This window comes from Bicyclus anynana, chromosome 10 (genome assembly GCF_947172395.1).
Source record: "Bicyclus anynana chromosome 10, ilBicAnyn1.1, whole genome shotgun sequence".
NCBI lineage: Eukaryota > Metazoa > Arthropoda > Insecta > Lepidoptera > Nymphalidae > Bicyclus > Bicyclus anynana.
In genome coordinates, this window is record NC_069092.1 from 6770516 (window position 1) to 6788694 (window position 18179).

The 18179-nt window shown below is 35.7% G+C and overlaps 1 protein-coding gene across 3 annotated transcripts in view; it reads left to right on the forward strand.

Moving 5' to 3' along the window:
• The first annotated feature begins 1697 nt into the window (after positions 1–1697).
• Positions 1698–18179, forward strand: part of LOC112043643 (sex determination protein fruitless) — a 127391-nt gene continuing 110909 nt past the window's right edge. For 2 of the 3 annotated variants that reach the window (XM_052883865.1, XM_052883862.1), the window contains exon 1: positions 1698–1798. The gene's annotated coding sequence lies outside the window, so the exon portion shown is untranslated. The remainder of the gene's footprint in view (positions 1799–18179) is intronic. The other variant, XM_052883863.1, reaches the window with a different exon arrangement.

Sequence of the window (18179 nt, forward strand, 5' to 3'; positions counted from 1 at the left end):
ATTAGAAAGTTACAATTTAGTTATTTTGTAAGCTTGTGTGCGGGTAGTCTTGTGCCATTATAACAAAATCATACACAATGTGGCAACTACTACATAGATAGATAGAAAATAGTTTAGAAATATAAAAAACCGAGTCTGGGAATAATACATTCACTTTTTAAAGGACAAATATACAGACGTACTATTAAGTGATCCTATTAGGAAGCAGTTTTTCCATAACGCGATACAGTCTAGAATACAATACGTGATGACAACCGCAAACTTTAAAAGTTTACATCCTTTTGGTTTCTGCGTGTCTGCACTAAGGATATTTTACTTTTCTGTACGGAATAGTTCAGACACTAAAATGCATAAGCTTATTGTTATGCTGTCTCTTCAATAATAGGGTCACCGAACATTATGATCCAGAAAATGGCATAGCATTAATAAGAATATGTCTTTAACAAGAAAGAGTGTATAAAGTTACTCCTGCTCAAATTGTTACCGCAAAACTTTTTAGATACAAAAAATTCATCAGTAGTTTCAATTATAACATTAAGAAATGCACTGAAATTCATTGAATCAAACACTACGTTTAGCGGTCATTCGCACGAGAGTTTTTTTTTTAATGGACGTTAATAAAGCGTTCAAATACAACAAATGCATTCCCAAGTAAACGTTCACAAGACAGCGTTCTTAAAACCCGACGCTTTTTTTCGAGCAGTGTTGCATTTTCAATTTTGGGCGTTTGAAATGGACTTTCATTTTACTTCATACTATATTTGAACGATTTTTTACGTCCGTTAAAAAAACTCTCGTGCGAATGAGGGCTTAATCTCGAATCGGTGATAATATCACTAGTCACTACAAACGGACAGACAAGACGTTTCAAAAGTGCCTGTAAAGTGAGCCTACATGAAGCCTAAATGAATTTTGAATTTGAATTAGCTTACTGGAATTATTTTGAAATCTTAGCGAAAGCCCGCTACTTTGTACGTGTGAAATTTAATTTTTCACGAATCCCGCGGGAACCTTTACATTTTTCGGGATGTAAAATACGAAATATACGTTATATCAATCAGTGAAAGTCCCATTAAAATAAGTCCAGCCTTTCCAACGATTAGCCAAGACAAACAGACCAAAAGTAATCACAGACAGACACTCGTAATTTTATTTATATGTATTGATATGCCAAATAACTTAATAAGCCACGTAACACAGACGTTAGTAACATGTTACTTTAAGAAAAGTGACACGAGTATCAGAGGTCGAGGCACGTGGAGGCGACGGCGCGCGGCGGTCGCCCGGACGACGCGCGGAGGCGGCGGCGCCGCGCCGACCTGTACGTCAGGCAATACAACAGACTCGTTCCACGTCACTTTAATTTAGAATATGCTTCGCTTAACAGCTCAAATATTATCGCCCACTGCTCATTATTAACGAATCAGAAGACATATTAAGTTTAAGCACTTTAAGTAACGCCCTACGATGTTTAAGTGACAGTGAACACAGGACGTAAAAGCGAACTTTTTATTAATTAGATGACGCAACGCTAATTGTGAGACAATTGCAATCTGGCCACCTGTTAAGTGTTGTAAGTTTTTGAGAACAGACTAGGGCGGGAAAGTGAGGCACGAGGCGAATGGGCGGGCGCTGCAGTCTCGCTTGCACAGAGTGCACCACCCCCTGCGAAGTGCATAGCAATTGCAGTCCGCGTTGTCGAGCCGTCGCATCAGCTCACCCGTTGCGTTGCTCCGGTTCTCCTACTTATGTTACGCGACCTGTAACAAGTTACCAGGACACTAGGGACATTGAGGAGGTAAGTTGCCCTTACATTTCTATCTCTCGCGCGCTCGCACTTAAGCTATTTTCTTATATGCATCCCTTTCGATTCCCGGTGTAGTTAACGTGGGTTTCCCTTTTATCGTTGGAATGTGGAAAGCGGGTTTTCGTGACCCAACTCTCTCTTTCGATTTGTAACCACTTATGGATAATTTAAAAAGGTATCTTTAACTAGGTAAAGATATCGATTTGTTCTAAAGTTTGAAATGATAAAGTCAGTAGATGATTCGAAATTACTAAAAAGTTTAAAGCATTTTGTAACTCCGATAGCGAGCATACGCGATTACGTAAACTTGTGAAATGTAATTTTTCTGATATAAATGTAATATTTAACAAAAATAGTTCAGCTTTCTACGAAAAAATATTTTGCTTGGACTCGTACATTTTTGTTCAGTTTGATGTAAATATTTATAAAAGTATGGAGAATACAATAATTCTAGCGCCAAATATTTTAAAGTTTTTTGTATAAATTACAAAATAATGATTAGAAGTATATAAAAAAGTAAAATGAAGTAAAATTTTAATCATCAACCCTCACTGAAGCTGCAGGGCGTGACTACGATGTAAAATCTTAGTAGGTCACTCTTTTTTATGAAAGTAGTGTGATGAATTAGGCTGAATGATAAAATTATATAATATTTATATATATATTAAATGTATTAAAAATATTTGAAATATTCCTTCTTAATTATTCTTCCTAAGCCGAGCAACTAAACTGTTAAATAAGGTAATCGATTAAATTAAATTTAATAACGTTGCTTTACAATATGGCTTAAACAAAAGATTATCTAAATTAATTTGTAAAAAAGACTTAAATTCAGTTGCTATGCAATCTGGGAATCAGTGCGGGCGAGCGTCGCAAACCCTCGGATATCATTCCCGAGTCAATGCCAACTAGTACCAGGGAACTATGGGCCGCGAGGAGGCTACGTTACAGAAAGGGTGACAGGGCCGCCGCGTCACCCGCCGTCGGAACCCCAGCCGACCGCTCACGCACCCACCCTCCTAGACCCGCGGCCTAGACTCTACGAAAAAACTGTTTTACTCTTTCCCGTCGATAGTTTAAAATTAAATGTCATTCCGGCTGCGGTTAACACTTAATTCGAGCAACGCGTAATGTTATTACTTTGCGATTTAATTCATTATTCTCTGATGCGATTGTTCTGATCACTCAGGTGATAATGAAGGGGCTTTTAATGAAATTGATATCTATTGATGCCCGGATTTACTGGTATTGTTTACGGGCTTAATGTTGTGGCTGTATTTTTCTTTATTCTACCTCATTTTATTTGGATGACACATCATAATAATGGGTTCTATTATATGGGTTGTATTATGATACTAGTATCATGTTTCTTTGACGGTAAAACTTTTATATGCTTACTCTAATTTAATGGACTATACTTAACTGGAGAATCAAAATGTTACCGTAAATTTCTTTTGTTGAATTTACGTTTTAATTTTCCTATCTAATATTGTTGCAAACACGATTAATTATGATTAATTTTAACGATTTCTGGTTAGATTTAGAATGATTTACGAGAATTTAAAAAAATATAGAAAATTAATAAGCTTTAGCTTTAAAAATGATACAGTAATGACAACGACGTTACATATTTTTAAAATATACATACAGAACATTATACATTATGTTTATTATATAAAAATAACCATTTAAAAATAACATAATATACATTTTACATATAATATTACGCAAATAGTGCAGATCAACTTTAAAAGGGGCAAACAAAATAATATCATTTCCTTTATTTGCAAACTTAAGAAAATGCAGCGGAGTTTTCCGCAAACAAATATAAAATTCAAACTTTCAAAGTCAGATGTAAGCCAAACTCGTGCAATATTTTAGCTCTTTACTATTAAGTTAGAAACGCACTCGTATTCAAAGGGTTAAAAAGTATTCATGGCGTACATTTTTATACTACGTACGGAACAGTGAACTTGCAAATGCATTAGTCCTATTTAAACTGCGCAAACTTCTGAATTACATCACTCGTTCTAAAGTGCACAGAGTTGATTATGGTATTATAACTTTTATATTTAACATTACGATTTTCTTTTATAATGATGATGGAAACTGTACGGTTACATGAATATATAATTTCACAACATAATCATCAACATTATCAACCCATATTCGGCTCACTGCTGAGCTCGAGGCCCAATGCGGATTGGCACATTTCACACACGCAGAGAATTACGATAATTCTCTGGTATGCAGGTTTCCTCACGATGTTTTTTCTTCTCCTTTATTATTTACTTATTTTACCTATTTATTTTTAAATTCATTTTTTTATTTCACATTAATTATACATAATACCAATAGGTACATCAAGAAGTAACACAACAAACATTGTTATTTATTATTAAAATAAGTATGTGATAAAACTTATTCATCCGTAATAATTAATTACCGGAAAGCGTTATTATAAGTCAGTATCCCGAACCTATTATTCTATTAATAGTTTCGAGATATTGACGTTAAAGAAAAGTTCTAGCGTTATAAGATGCCTTCTTATAAAATGAAAATTGCAGGACAATGATTATTATTAATAAAATGATAGCTAGAGAGACAAAGTAAAAAAAAATATTTAATTAAATGACATTAAACTACTCGATTAAAGTGTTTAAAATGTATTATGTAAATAAATTTTAATTTTGATTCTTATTAAAAGAAATTGAAAATCTCTATGTATGCACTAAAATTTGCCGCTGGTTTCCAAGCTGTGGTGACTTTAGGACATAATGACTTGTAGAAGGAAGTATTTATTTAATTCCGGGTTATAGTTTACCACTATCCGCGGAGGGTCATACTTGTAATTAGCTCTAGGTATTTCGTTAGTGAGCCGTGATAGCCCAGTAGATATGACCTGAAGTCTGACAATCTGCATTGGACTATTGATCTAACCCCTCTCATTCTGAGAGGAGACTCGAGTTCAGCAGTAAGCCGAATATGGGTTGACGAAAATGATGATAATGATTTCGTTATGACACAAACAGTTCGTGACCAACACTAATGTATATTGGGCATTCTCTTTTGTGTTCATGCTGACAAAATCCTTGCGCACTATCTCATCTAAATATTAGTATTGGGGCGCCATGAGCTCCAATATATCCTCGTTTAAACAAAACTGTTAATAGACTTTGAACTGGGTTTACAGTCTAAAAAAAATTGGGTCGAAGTACTGGCTAAATGTAAAAATGTAAAACCTATTACCTAATACTGGCCAAGCCGCGGGCTTTTGGAGACAAAGCTCGGTTACATCACTCCGTTGCTTCTGTTCATATGTTCGTTCAGCAAATTAGGTCGATATAGCCTGAAAGCAAAAGAGTTTTGTTACATTTTAATACAGTAGTATTACAGTAGTGATACAATTTGATTTTTTTTAATTTATATAAAAATATCTCATATAATATTGAACAACTCATGCATATATAGATAAATACAGGAGGGAATATAAGGATCAATAGTTGTATTTCTATAAGATTTTGAAATTTGGTTTTGTTTGTTAATATTTTATAATCCCCATAAATTGCAATGGCGTTTGATGAAGACGTGTGCGGAAACACTGTGATATTTTGCTCTGCAATAACATAGCGTTAGCTCAACGCTAACTTATCGGTCAGCCTTTACGCTGCTTTACCTTCACATAGTATTAGGCTTATCAGAAATATCGCGATAACTGCGCTGTAGTACGTTTGCTCAACACTGACTTAGCGATCAGTTTCTACGCTGGTTTACCTTTACATAGTCAAAGGAGCATCAAATAGACCGCAATAAATGCGCCGCTATTCGTCAGCTCGACGCTAATTTATCGGCTATTTTTACGCTAATCTACCGTCACATATTCTCAGGCGTATCCAAAATACGGCGATAATTGAGCTGTAGTTCGTTGGCTCAACTTAGCGATTATTTTCTACACTGCTTTACCCTCACATAGGCGCATCAAATAGATAACGATAAATGCGCCGCTGTTCGTCAGCTAAACGCTAACATAGCGGTTATTTTTATGCTAATCTGCCGTCACATAGTCTCAGGCGTATCAGAAATATCGCAATAACTGCGCTGGTCAACGTTGACTTAGCGATCAGTTTCTACGCTAGTTTAGCATCGCATAGTCGCAGGCGCATCAGAAAAATTGCGGTGACTTTACTAAACTAATTAAGCGGTCAATTTGACGCTGCTCTACCATCACATAGTTGCGGGCGCATGAGAAATATTATGAAAATCACACAAAAACTGTCAATTCGACGCCAACTTTTACGCTGGTCTAACTTCACATAGTTACTGACGCATGATAAATACTGAGATAACTGCGTCATAATTTGTCGGCTCTAAGCTGACTTAGGTGGTCTAACATCGCATAGTTACAGACAGCATTAGAAATACCGCAATAACTCTGCCGCGCTTCGTCGGCTCGATGCTAATTTAGCGACCAGTTTCTACGCCGTTCTATTGCCACTTACTCCCGGGCGCTTTAAAATATCGGGATTACTTACACCACCTCACTTTGACGGCTCGACGCTAACTTTGCGATCAGTTTTTTGTCTTCGTCGACAATCTTCGACGGACACAGCTACGATTGAACGATGCCTAAGCCACTTATCAATTGTTTAGATGTTTCAATTCATTAATAGTTGAAATTACATTAAATACAAGTATTAATAGGCTTGCCTAATCCATGCAATAACTCATAGGTCCCCATTGTATAACTAGACTATGTTAATATTATTAGTAGGTAAACAAACTAGTATGTTTATGTCTATTTTACAATTAATTCGTTAATATAACCATACATTACCGTGTAGTTATAATAATTTCTTATTCAATTTCCATGTTTAATTTGTTAACAGTTCGTACAACATGACACAGTTTGAACAATTCGAATAACATGAAGGCATTAATGATAACAAATTATTTGTAAAAGTTAATAGACTTCGCAAATGCCAATGGCGAAATATTTTTTGCTCATTTTATTCTGGATTCCACAAAACGGTAGCCCTATTAGCGCAGCTCTTTTATTCGTTCGTTCTTTAACTCTTTTACTCCTTTTACTTGTTAAAATTCTGAAAGTACCACTGGGCTGAGTTGAAATTTGGTACATTTGCCTACATGTTATTTTATTTTCGTGACTGAAAAAATATTTATTCAGTTCAGATCGTTGTAAGAGGACAGAATTGATTTAATTTTAAATTTGATTGCCATGCTCGAAAGATATGGGAAGTATAATGAATAATTTTATTTCGAAAAAATTCGATTTGCTGCCTTCCCTTATAGCAGTCTACAGATACAAATACCTTCGTAGCTATAAGAACAACAGTTCACTACAGAAATAATATTATTTACTATAAAATCTAATAAAAACCAAGATACTTTAAAGAAAAAATACTTTTGAATTTTCATATCAGTATGAAACTTATAAGTACTGATCGATGAATTCAATGTCTTGAAAAGGGACTTTCAAGAATCTACTTAGAAAATACTTCGCTTCTTTTCTCAATTTCTAAGTAAATAAGTTGACTAAAGCATATTATTTTCTAAGTAAACAGGTTCAGGTTTTATGTAGGTACCTCTTTTTCTTAAAACTCAATTTAAGGCACCTTTATTATGTCTCGCAACAATTACTTTGTAGTAACCATAATTACTTAGTTGGAATACTAGATTAAAGACATTGAAAATAATATTTATTTTCTCTGATTTGATGAATGATTCATCAATATTTTAAATAAATACTAAAGTTTGCGACTCTTAGGGCCGGTTTCATTTCTTACAAGAAAAGTGATGGCTAGTCTAAATGTAAGTTTCGTCACTTGCTTACTTGACGTCTAATTACAAAGACTAAAATTCAAATTAGCTATCCGAAAAGTGATGACACCGGCCCTAAAGGTCTGCTACTGGTACACATGCTCAAAAATAGCATGCTAAAAACGTGCTATTAAGTATGCTCCATACGAGCATACTTATCATCAGTTTACATTTGCTAGCAATAAGCATGCTATTTTTAAGTATGCTCCTGAATAAACATGCTCAAAACAAACATTCCAATCACACAGCTAATTTGTAGCAAACCTGTTCAGACGCGCTAAAAGCACCCTTCCAACCGCGCAGCAAGTAGCATGCTTATAAATCGCAAGACTGTTGATTCTTGAGCAAGCTCGAAATAAGCATGCACATTATTAGCAATGTTGCGATACACATGCTAATAAGTAGCATGCTTTCGTGCTTGAAATGAGCACGTGTAACAGTAGCTTAAGTTTTAAGTTATTTAAGTTGATAAGTTGACAAAGCTGGAAAATCTTGGCAAATAGTACGGGTATTGGGATGGCCGTTACAGGATTTACCTAGATCTGCATCCTAGATTGTTTAGCGAATTGTGTAAACGAGTTAAACGGTGCCGAGCCCTCGCTGCGAATCGAAGTTAGTTCTACTTGCGTTGATCGCACTTAATGTGACAAGGACCCGAATTGTCGATTGAGATTTAAACTTTATTTATTGGAACAAAATGAGTATCTACAATTCATTATTTAACAGAGAAGCTCCAAAACAACGTAAGCGCTTATAGCTATTTATTTAGGTAGTTACATATTAATTGATTATGAAACACGGCTAAAACTCACGTGATATTACGTCGGAGTATGCCCGACTAGTTTCGAACCTATACGGGGCCCTTAGTCATGAGCTGGTTCTTGCATCGCGGCACGATCCAAACTGCGAAACGGCTGCGCGACGCGCTGCTGCACGCATTGCGCGCGCGGAGAGGGGTTGAGTGGTGGGGAGTGAAGGTTCCGTTACACTCTCCGACGGTTCATTAATATCATCTTCATTAGACTCGTCTTCTTGTAAGCAAACCGAACTAATGCTATCTTGTTCCAAGTTTGTTGTATGTGACAATGAAAGAAATAGCGGTTTCCACGCTGTGGGCAGCAACCATCCATGATCCCGATTAAAATTCTAAAATTAGGTAGTTACTTTTAAAAGGAAAGTTCTATAACCATATTTATATTGCCAAACAGTTATAACATTCCGTTTTTAAAGGGCGGTTTAATTATTTATACTTTATTTGTACACTATTAATAATACGAAACAAAAGAAAAAAAGACATATTATGCTATATAGGAGAGTAGCATACAACAAGCGGCATTGTTAAGTAGCGATTTCTTCCAGACAACCCTAGGTTTAAGAAAAAATTAGGACCGGTTGTCTGTGACTTCAGTTGTAGTACTAGTTGATTTAGGGTCATAGCACACTTATTATAAACTCGTAAAAGATCGTAACAGTATCGCCTCTCCCCTGTCAACCAGGCGTCGACTTTGCTACAGTCGCGTAGCGTCGGCGTCGCGCCCGTCGGAAATAAAATGAGCGCAAAGGGAGACAGGGTTTTAATTACATGAGTAAATCAGCCTCTGTAGCCAAGTGGCACGTCGATTCTCTTTCTACGATCGCAAACGCTTCGAAAACTAGAAAATTATATGGGAATGACATTTGCTATCGACAGGTCACGTGAGCAAGATCTGTCATGGGCAGTTTTTCTTACAATTAGTTATATTTGATAAAACGAATTCGTTTTAACTTGTCCTTTTATTTAACTATATATATATAATATAGATTATGTATCTCTTTTTGAAGAAGTTTCAAAAATAGTTATCAAGTTCAAAAGCTATTAACTACCTACCTTAGCCCACGAATTCGGTTGGTTATACGAGGCAATGGCAGTACCACAGAATATATACTGTGGCAGTACTATAACTGTCCCCAATAGTTCCCCAGTAGTTCTTTATTTTTTTTAATTTTGTATAAAATTTGTAATTTAATAAATGTTTGAGTATGTATCAACAAAATACGTTTTCGAAGAATCCGTATCGATTTCGGCTTCAAGTTTCTTTTTTCAAAATAGCGTATTATTAGCCAAAATACCGAGGTACGAATAACAAAATGCCAACATCGTTATTCGTTATTGTGACATATTTTTACGACCCTCATTGATACCATCTCAAAGGAGGTATCATTAGGTTGGTAAAGTAAGTATACATATTTTTTGCGGATTTAAACAACTTCCCTGGTATAATAGGGATGATGATATTTTTTTGTATATAAATTAAGAGTATGTTAATAGTAAAGCAAATTTGTAAAAGTAACAGGGTATCTGCGATCATAACTTTCGGAGCTACAGGGATTTAAAGGGCCAGATTTGCGGCGCTGCCGCGGATCCCTGAAAAACGCCCTATACAAAATGGTACGATTCAATGACATCGTAGGTGATTGTTAGATTTGTATGGGCGGTCAAACAAAATTACTAATATCTTTGTTATTTGTGCGTTTATGTTTATAGTTCATATATTGAAAATGTCACATTTAATGTAAATCTGTATGAATTTTTATCTAATTACGATAAAAAAATTTTAATAGATTTTGAAATTTTATAATCTTATTTATTTTGCAAATATCCAGACAATCTTTGCTTTTTATGTGTAAATTAGTTAACATAGACCTTATTTACCCGAATGTATCATAAAAATTAATATCTTGAAACCTAGTCATCATCCCCATTCTAATTTTAAAAACTATGTCGTTCTATGACACAATGAAATACATAATTATATTAAAATTAAAATTTACTATAAATAATAATAATAATTAGAAAAAAAAAGAAAATATTTACAACCGGTTACGAAAATCAAAACGGATATGTTCATTCAATCATGTATGCGCTACCAATTTCAACCCTTGTTGTCACAGACCGATATAACGTGTGTTTAACAATTCCCCTTCGGTATACTACTACCGTTACATAATAAAAGATAATTAAGGTGGATTAAAAGACAAATGTAAATAGAAAGTACTTCAACCTTATATTCCTCTACAGCAAATTAAAAATAATGGTTCAAAGGAACGAGTCCACAACGGGAATAATATCTCTATTCTTATAATAGCTGGACATTTACTAAGGAGTTATTAGGTGGTAAAATATAAAAGCCGCTCTGTCCATACAAACTGCGCTCCAAATATTGTGTTGCACTTAGGAAGTTGCCTACAATAGAGAGGAAATACTCTTAGCGAGGAGCGCAGTCTGTGTGTAATCGGCTTTATTTGCCTCTCACCCCAGAGGTGCCGCGATCCTTCTGTTGGCGACTCTTTTAAAATAAACACTTTGTTTGGTACTTTATTAACATGAATCATACATACATATTCTATTCACATTATATTCGGAATATAATTTCACAGCTGGACTCAGTGATTTGCAAAATAAGTTCAACCAATCAGCTTGAAAATTATTCAAGTAGATACGACAATCTACGAAATCTGTGTGTAGGTACATAAGTTGAGCAAAGTTTAAAATATAAGTAGTAAAAGTTAACTGCAGTTAAAATAATTTACGTTAAATGGCATCTGTTATCTGGCATCCCTTTAGATTTTTTGAAAATAAAATATGGTTTATGGATATTTGAAATAATAAATATAAACACTAGGATATAATGTTATCAAAGATTTGGAATCCTCACAATAGTACCGGATAGTGGACGGCTTAAAAGGAGAATTATCTATTGTATTCAGAGTACGCAAAGCATAACTGGATACCAGGACAACATAAATGTATGCGAATAAGCGGCCATGAACTTAACGCGGGATATACGTAGGCAGTTGATACATAGTTACATTGGAACGGGCGGCGAGTGCTGCAGTTTACACGGTTGGGTAGTGTGAGTAGAAATGTGTATGGACGCATACGTAGTGGTTAGGAGTCAGAAGCTTTGAGGCTTTACGTAATTTGTTGGTGAATTGGATTGAGGTTCTTGTGTTTTAATCTCAGCTCGCAGTTTAAAGATGCTTCCCTAAATTAAGCGTTTAAAGCTATTTCATATGCTTCTCCGCTCTGAATTTCTGGATTATTAGGGTTACATAATACAACGCAGCAGTAAGTTTGCTTACCGCCCATGCACGATATGGGTGCAATACGGTTTTTCATTGTGGAAATTCCTGTTTAAGTCTATTTAATTTCATCTTTGAAATATCCTTTATCAATTTGACAAAAATATAACAATACGTATTATATGCATTAATTTGTAATAAATAGTAAAATATACATGCAAACCATGAGTGTATCCATAATATTAAAACGAATTTATGAAATGTGTTGCTAAGCGCAAATTTCGAGAACGGCTGAATACGATTACGATTTGGCTAATTTTTTTTTAGGGTAGGGTAGGGCAGTGTAGGGTAGGGGTAGGGTAGAGTTAGGGTAGGGGTAGGGTAGGTGTAGGATAGGGTAGAGTTAGGGTAGGTGTAGAGTGGGGTAGGTGTAGGGTGGTAGTAAAGTAGGGTAGGGGTAGGAAAGAATTGCATATTGTCCGGGTCCGCTAGTATCAAATAATAATATCTTCGTATGCAAATTAATATTTTATAATCTCGTGGTAGACATAAGACACTTCATTACAGCAATAAATATATCTATGAAGTGTTCGTTATACACCATTATGCGGTTCCGGTAATGTAAACGAGTTGACACATCTCTCGTCGGTACTTCAGTTTTGTCGAGATTTTTCAACGAATGAGATTTGTAATTAAAATTAATGGATAGCTTTTCATTTACACCACATTTAGAAAAATATGTTTTTAAATTACCCGTTGACATTCAGTCTCCGTAATTCCTTTACAAGTCTTCTACAAATTAATTCTGAATTTCATAAATTTAAAAATTCTGTAATGCTTAAAACAAAGACAATAAAAGCGAATATTTAAAATAAGAATAAGTTAAAAAAAGAGTTATATGGATATATGGATAAACTTTTCTAATCAAAGTGAAACAGAAGATTATCCCCGATTTGATTTCTGGTTCATAAGCTAGTCTGAATTTCGTTATGAAGACCTTGGCGTTAAGGTAGATAAAACAAAGATTGAAAAAAGTGGATTAGTTTGTAAAAAAATTAGGGGTACTTGGCATCGATAAATAATTTGGGTTTTAGTTTAAAGTACCTACCCACAAATACAAAGTTCTTCACTTTATTAAATAGAGTATTTGTTACGTAGGTACTTTGATAGGTATTGAATTTCTAACTCTCATTACGTATTGAACTATTGATCGACCACGCAACAACTTTTACAATAGATTTTGTAACAAAACATTGTTTTTTTGTGTCTGTTTAAATAATAGTCTCTTTATTATGCCTACTTGTGTCGACATACTCCATCAATGATATCTGAATAAAAGCGAGCAGGGTAAAACATTGATTTTATCTCCACTATGAATAACGGTGGAATCATTTGAGAACAATTCTTTTACCGTGGTACTTAATGATCATTAAAACTTTCTGAATGGATGAATGTAAGTTGTAAAACAATGGGAACCAATTGTAGCCCTACTTTCGGGTTAATAACAATTCTCTGATCTCCAATAAATTAAATTCGGCCCGTAACGACTGTCGTCCGTGGTATGGAGTGCTGCCAACTAAACCAACTTTGTATATTTATTAGATTGCTCTTTTTGTACCACGTGTAACTGAAGACCTCGCTTGCACAGTGATTTTTCAGCCTGGAGGTCACGAATTCAAAAGTTTTTTTCTTTTTCTATCTATACGAATATTCAACATTAACAACTATTCGGCTCACTGTTGATCACGAAATGTTTTCGTTCATACTTTAATCTGTACCTTATATGAACTGCAGGCTAATTCACTTACTTTGATGTATGTCAGTTGACATATACGATATTAAAATTATATGTAACAAATGCCATCTGATGGCTACTAACAACACTTCGTGGATAACGTAGACAGTAGGTAGATGACTTTCTCAGTGGATTTGATGTTTATTTTAATAGGTTGTTAGTAAAAAAAAGACTGAATGACTGAAACTGAAAAGAAGAAAAAAAGACAAATCAGTGGCCAGCTGAACCTAGACGTAAATAGACCTCTTAGGTGGCTTTGTATCTCAGTTACTATGTAGGTACTTCCCCCTATATAGCCTTAACCTTAAAGCTTAAAACTGGTAAACTCACGCCACTTTGTCAATTAAACTTTGAAGCTATACTACAAGGCTAACATTAAAAGTAGGGGTAGAAGGGGTATACACAATATATACAATATATATTTTTAAATAAAAGAATGGTACTCATTTTCTTCAACACGCACTGTTTGAAGATTTTCGTGTTGCCAGCCAACAGTGCGTGTTGCCAGTGATGACCTACTGATCTGAGACTTGATCGGTATCTATGGGCCTTAGGTACTTGAAGGTTCAAAGACACTCAGCGCGCGATGCAGCGAGTTATGCTTGGATTTTCTGTGCGTGATAGAATCAGAAATTAGGAGATCCGCAGACGAACCAAAGTCACTGACATAGCTCAGCGAATCGCGAAGCTGTAGTGGTAATGGCCAGGCCACATAGTTCGAAGAGCCGATGGCCATTGGGGTTCCAAGGTGCTGGAATGACAGCCCCGCTTCGGAACCTGACCTTCACTAGGCCCGCTAACCGGTAGACGCTGGCGGCTCGAGACCGTTGTGTTTGAAAGTCCATGCAAGAGGCCTATGTCCAGCAGTGGACGTCCATTGGCTGATTATGATGGTGATGATGATGATGACTCATTTTCTTATCTAGTCGGTATAAATACACTACTTAGCCGTCGTAATTTCTGTCGTAGGTAGGTTTGAAATATAGTTTCATCCTTAATAAATCCTAATAGCGGTCAGTCATTTGTCTGTCAATAAAGAGGCACTAACATGTAATGACAAATCGATTAACTGGGAAACCGCGGCTGCAAAACAGTAATTTTATTCACATGTCAAATTAACGTTCCCGGCTTGGTAATGATATTATCTAATATGTACATACTTGTTTTAGTAAGGAAAAGCTAAAGAAACTACTTAATAATCATAATAGAAAGGTACCTATAGATAGCAAGGTACATAATAGGAGACCGACCATTTTAAGCTCAGCACATAAAGCAGTAAATCTATAAAAATTCGGGCTTTAAGCGTGGCGACCGAATCAAGAAATTCCGTAACGAAAATAAACCTAACACCCAAGCCGTGCACCAAGTTAACACATTTCGACGTTATCATATCGACTCAACTGGTGTGAAACTAGGGGCAAAATTAATAAACCAGAGTTCGTTTCCAGCTATACGTAGAGACATTTTTTATTTATTTATTTTTTTCTTTTTTATTATTATTTATAAAGAAAAAAATACTGGATAAATAAAATAAATAAATAATATCTTTACCGCGGCAGTCCCCGAGTGCCACACGTATTTTTAATTCTGTGTGTGTTTTGGTTGAAATCTTGCATTTTATAATGTTGGTAATTGCTCATATCTTGATTATTAAATTGTCAATCAAATTGAAAGTATATCAGTCTAAAACTGTTAGATATTTATCTATTTATTAAATGAAACTGATCTGGACGTTGTAACCATTCGTTCATTAAATCTGAGTCCATCAATAATAAAAAATGGTCGGTCTCACTACACACGGATCCTTTACAGAAGACTAAAGATTAATTTTAGTAAAAGCTCTTTATTAGTGAGCTTTTTCGGGGTTATGCTGCCGTAACAGCATTTTTTTTGTTTCTTTACAAGTCAGTGATGACGCCATCTAAGATGGAAGCGGACTAACTTGTTGAGAAGGATTAAACTTCACACCCCATTCGGTTTCTACACGACATCGTACCGCAACGCTAAATCTTGGCGGTACGTCGTTGCCGGTAGGGTAGTAACTAGCCGCGGCCCACCCCACCATTCAGACCAATTAAAAGGACCTCAAACGGACTAGCCGGGGATTGAACCCCGCAAACTCCGTCCTCCGACCTCCGCCTTGAAAGTACATCGTACATATCACTGCGCTATGGAGGCAGTCAAATCACGTGCCCTTCTAGTACTTGAATAATAAACCAAGTTTAATTAAAACCCGCTAGCATTTCAACATTTGTTCCAATAGGCTTACAAACCTACTCTAATGTATAACCTTGTATTTCCCTCGAGGCACGCTTTTTCCTTAACAATATTGTACCCACTCTTTACTCTGCCATGATGAAAGTTATCGAATAAAAAAGTTTTCCTACCTTCATATGAAAACTGTATATGAAAGTAGCATAGTTATCGTAATTCCTGGTATACTGGTGCCAAATTAGAAGCACAAAGTTCTCAAGTAGGGGATGGCTTTAGACAAACTGTGGCCATCGTCTGTTTCTATTTTCACGCATACTTCCCATCGAATATGGAAACTTTCACGGCAACTACATACGAGTACTACATACTTGGTCTACTTGGCTATAAGTTATAACTGAATTCATGTCAATAATGCAAAACTTAACACACATACTTAATGTGCTTAGTAAGTGAATCATTAATTATTGTTGAAGAAGCGTTTTAATTATTATATTTTTTTTGTTATTGACTTATTTTTTTTCCCTCTTTGGATCTGCGATCAGTCGTTAGACTTTAAGCAGGTGAGTTGTAAGACTTTAGGGCGGTATCTGACAGGAGAGCCATAGCTCTGCCGTCACCTAGTTATCGAGCACGTCAGCTTGCTTCAGGCGTTTGATTCGCAGCGCTACCACCAATGAGCTAGCGAGGTGATTGGGATGTCGCGTTAGCCTTTCTTTATGCTTTTTGCAGTTGTTACTGATTTCCTCACAGACAGTTGGCATTTCAAGGTATTCGTAGGTTTCATTGTTGCGAGTGAACCAGGGGGCGTCTGTGATAGTCCTAAGTATGTTATTTTGTATCCTTTGGATGCGCATTGTATTTGATTTACTACATGTGCCCCATAGCTGAATGCCGTAAAGCCAGACAGGTTTTAACACTGCACAGTTATCAACCCATATACGGCTCACCGCTGAGCTCGAGTCACCTCTCAGAATGAGAGGGGTTAAGCCAATAGTCCACCACGCTGGCCCAATGCGGATTGGCAGACTTCACACACGCAGAGAATTAAGAAATTCTCTGGTATGCAGGTTTCCTCACGATGTTTTCCTTCACCGTTTGAGACACGTGATATTTAATTTCTTAAAATGCACACAACTGAAAAGTTGGAGGTGCATGCCCCGTACCGGATTCGAACCCACACCCTCCGGAATCGGAGGCAGAGGTCATATCCACTGGGCTATCACGACTCACTGTATATATGAGCACTGCACAGTATATATGAGCAATTTGTTGTTAAGTAAATAAAGTTATTGACTTATAACGTAAATATTTAAATACCTACATATGAAACAGTACATACTACAAACTACATACTACTGAAGCGATGTGGCTGAAATTTGAAACTGAAATATATTTTACTTTGGATTGATACATAGGTTACTTTCCATCCCGGAAAACAACCCAGAGTTCCCGCGGGGTTTGTGAAAAACTGAATTCCACGCGGACGATGTCACGGGAGTCCGCTAGTTGTTAATAATTATTCGACAGTAAGACAAACAGAAAATACATAGGTGTAATAAAATTCAAAATTTATTTGAGTAGACCAATAATAAATTAATATATGTTAAAACTAGATACGATAGCTCATTATTATAACGTAATGTCATCTGTGATATCTCAGTGGATAGCCTCTATCTTCGATTGGAAGGGTGTAGGTTTGAATCCGGTCTAGGACATGCATCTCTAACTTTTCAGTTAGATATGTGCAATATAATAAATTAAATATCACGTGTCTTTAACGGTGAAGGATCAACATCGTGAGGAAAACTGCGTACCTGAGAATTTTCTTAATTCTTTACGTGTGTCAAGTCTGATCCGAATTGGGCCAGCGTGGTGGACTAACCACTCATTCTGCACATTGGTTCGAATATGGTTAATGATGATGATGAATGACACCATTTAAATTCGTTGACGTTAACTTACGGTTACGATATTTGCAAACACGCCGGTGTCTTAATTGCCTTAAAACTGCTTTTCTTCCCAATGATCTTTTGAATTATTTGGTTGCTAAGTTACGCCTATAGCTACCATCTACCCTCTTTTGCTTTACCTTGGTTTTCCTATTTAGAAATCCGAACTCCTAATGGATTCATTAAATAGCTGCTTTTAAAAGAAAACAACGTAGGCCGTTGTGTTTCAGCTTTACGCAATCATTTATTTTTTCTTCAGCTGGATTAATTTAATCGAACCATTATTTTTGAAGATAAAATAGCTGAAAGCTCGTATAATCCCTAATTAATATATCCAATTAGAGGAAAAAGATTTCTCTTTCAATTTTGTTTTAAGGAGAAAATATATTTATGTCGTTAAAACAAAACAACTTTAGATTAAATGATTAAATTATCAGAGATTCACTGATTCAAAGAACCATCACAAACCGTACAAGATGCTGACTCGATCATTGTAATGTACTTGTAAACCTAA